Below are 3673 nucleotides of genomic sequence, written 5' to 3'. Positions count from 1 at the left end.
TAATTATCCTAAAAAATAATCCTACTGAATAATAAAAGAGACAAATGGCTATAAAATCTATGTTTGCAAAGATCCTTTGAGGGTCCAGAGTGGAAAGAAACACAGAAAGAACAACAAAAAAAGACATTTGGAAAGGGGGAAAAAGTGTAAAAAGTGAAAGGGGCACGATATTGCTGAAGGCAAGTTCAAGTAACACATCACAGGCATGAGAAAACAAGAGAATTAGTTTTTCTCTATTTAGAGCAAAAGTCATAAATAGGAGTGTTTCTATATGAGGGGCAAGTGCTTTTAAGGGAGAGAGATAACAAGTAGAAGCACATGATATCTAATTGTCCTCTATGCTTTCCATTAAGGAGAAAAAGATGGGAGTTAGGGATGTGAAGGGAGCTATAGAGACATATATTTGTAGTCCCCAAACACTTAAGATCCTAACCTTGTGCAGGGCGCCTGGATGTCTTAGTTGGTTAAGCGTCCGATTTCAACTCATGTCATGATCTCGTAGTTCATGAGCTTGAGCCCTGCCTGCATCAGGTTTTGTGCTGACAGCTTAGAGCCTGGAGCCTGCTTTGGATTCTGTGCTCCCTCTGTCTCTGCTTCTCTGCCACTCACACACTCTCTCTCTCGTTCAAGAATAAATACACATTTAAAAAAAGATCCTAACTTTGTATTTTTATAATGTAGATTTATAATGTATCTTCAGCATCTATGTAAAGAAAAGGAAATGAGACTGGTGACATGCTGTGTAGCAAAGAACTTAAGTACAGATTCTTGAGTCTGACTAGTAGTGTTCAAATCTAAACTCTGAATGTTTACTTACTGTTGAAACTCGAGCAAGTTTGTTAACCTCATTATCTTCATGCAGAAAGTAGTGTAGGAAAGAACTCAAAAAAATCTGGTTAGTGAAACCACATACTAAAGTAATAGATTTTAATAAAATGACAAGGACTTAATTATTTTTATAATGTATGTGCATTCTAAAGCTGAACATTATTCAATAGAGATAGAGATAGAGATACATACATGAGATAGATATAGATGGAAATGTATATGTGTGTGTAATCTATGTGTGTACATATTTCTATAGATATAGAGATACACACACATAAAAATTTCCATCCATCCTTCTATCTCTTGCTACAGGTACAGCTGTCTATTTATAATTGAGAGATAGCATGTCTAGATTAAGAGAGCAAGGCATCCATGACCTTCAATAAGTTACTTATTTTATCTGTCCTTACTGCTAGACCCCAGTTTCTGTATCGGTAAAGTGAAGCTAATGATGATATCTATCTTATGAGGATTAAGTGAGAGCACCTATGAACTACTTAGAATGGTGTCTGCCACACAGAGCAAACACTGGCGACTGTTAACAGCTGGTTGATGAATGAATCTTCACATTGCATGCCTGCTATGCACCAGGCTCTTTTCTAGACCCTGGGAATACAGCAGTGAACCTAACAAACATTTTTATTATCATTCTGGGATACTATCAGCATTATTGTTAAAGCTATGAATGTGATTCTTATTTTGAGAATGTGTTTGATTATTTTAAGATAGAAGAAACTGGAGCACATTTAATTGAAGGGGGGAAGAAATTATTCCTTGGCAGAGTTTAAGGACTAAAGTCACAGAAGGAATAATTTATGACACAAGAGGTGTCAGGAGGTCAGAAAGGGTGTAACGTACAGAGTACAGGTTAAGAGGTGATTCATGAAGAAGGGAAAGCTCACTCCTTTTTCTGAGATGGAAGAGGAAGAGGTATAAGTTGCTAAACATGAATAAGGCTGTTTGAAAATAGAAGGTGAACATTGAGTTGGTATCTATTCTCTTGGTGAAGTATTAGATGAAATGTTTTGCTGACAGATGATTGTTGTGAAATGTTAATGTTGAAGAGAAAACGTTGAGAGTTAGACTAGCAAATGTAGATAAGAAGGAGAGTTGACTATGAACTTCAAGCTGGGCTAAAATACAGACCCAGTGACAAGCGATGACATCTCAGTGAAGATCCGTATAATGAGATGATTTCTTACAAATGTTAGCCATGTCTCTGGCAAGTAGAGAAAGCGATCTTTACGTATTCTTTCAAGCTCTCCTTCACCAAATATTTGCTGAATGCCTATTGCCTTCTAGGGGAGAATAAGACTGGCCTGGATTCATCTTTGCCTTTGGTGGGGTGGGAGTAGACTAAGACAATAAAAGTAAACAAACGATGTGGCAGTTCTAGACTGAAAGTTCTACTGAGAAGCGAAAATAGGGTGATGTTAGAGAGAATGGGAGGAGAAGCGGGTGCTTTTTTAGACTGTAGAGAAAGATGTACTTTCAGAGGGAATGCCTTTTGAGATGCAATATGAATGATGTTGAGGTACATGGAAATACGGTGGCATGGAGTTTTAATCAGTGGAAATAGCAAGAACAGAGGCCTTACGTGGGCAAGAAATATTCAAGAAGGCCAGTAAGTTGGTGCAAGGTCGGGGAGGGGAGGCATACTCGAAATGCCTGTGAGGAGGTGAGGCCCTGCCTGATGCTAAAAGGCCTGGACTTGGAGAAGGGAGTGTGAAAACAATGGGTGCTGCAGGGAGGGAGCTGAGAGAGAGAAGGAAGGTGGTTGCTAAAATGACACACTCACATTATTATTATCATGGAGAGAGGTCTGATAATAAATGTCACTGATTGTTTCACTATAAATGTGCAGAAACCCTGGTTAATAGAAATCTTAGATGAGAAAAAGTTCAAATAAGCTGGTTTTACTGTATCAGACAGGAAAAGAGGGGACCACAGAATGTGTGTCCTTTTGGAACTACTTTGTGAACTTTTAAACACTTAGCAAATGATAAGAACTGAAAATACTTACTAGTAGTTTATCTCAACTGAGGATGATTTTGCCCCCACGTGGACAGTTGGCACTGTCTGGAGACACTGGAGACATCTGAAACAACTTGAGACAATTGTCACAACTTGGGGAGGAGATGCTAATGACAACAACTACTGTACTCGCAGGAATCAGCCAACCGATCACACAAACAAACCAACACAAATGTACGAGTTTGTAAGGCAAGGCACCTTTACCAAAGTTCACTCTACAGGATCAAGTTTCCTGGGAAATATAATCCCTAAGAGCCATCTGAGACACAGGGGAATGATGAAGTCACTGTACTTAAGAAGTTATGCAGGGGCGCCTGGGTGGCTTAGTCGGTTAAGCGTCCGACTTTCGCTTAGGTCATGGTCTCGCGGTTCGTGGGTTCGAGCCCCGCGTCGGGCTCTGTGCTGACTGCCAGCTCAGAGCCTGGAACCTGTTTCAGTCTGTGACTCCCTCTCTCTCTGACCCTCCCCTGCTCACGCTGTCTCTCTCTCTCTCTCTCCTAGAAATAAATAAAACATTAAAAAAAAAAAGAAGTTATACAATACACGTTGATTATAAAAATTATATATATGGTGCTGTATATATCACTTACATATCTGATAAAGAAATTTGCTAATTTAAGAGGTTTAAAAATTATTCTTTTAAGTAACTGTAAACAAAAGTTTTACCTTATGCTAAATGACATCAGCATGTGATTCAAAAAGACATTCCTACATCCCTACATCCCGTGGCAGCACGCCAGCCTGAGAAGGTGGCAGAAGGTCCCCTAGCGGTAACAAAACACAAAAGGTTATTTTTCAGGAAGAGTGAACC

Source organism: Crocuta crocuta, unplaced genomic scaffold (assembly GCF_008692635.1).
Source record: "Crocuta crocuta isolate KB4526 unplaced genomic scaffold, BGI_CrCroc_1.0 scaffold1129, whole genome shotgun sequence".
NCBI lineage: Eukaryota > Metazoa > Chordata > Mammalia > Carnivora > Hyaenidae > Crocuta > Crocuta crocuta.
Note: the sequence above shows the minus strand (reverse complement) of the source record.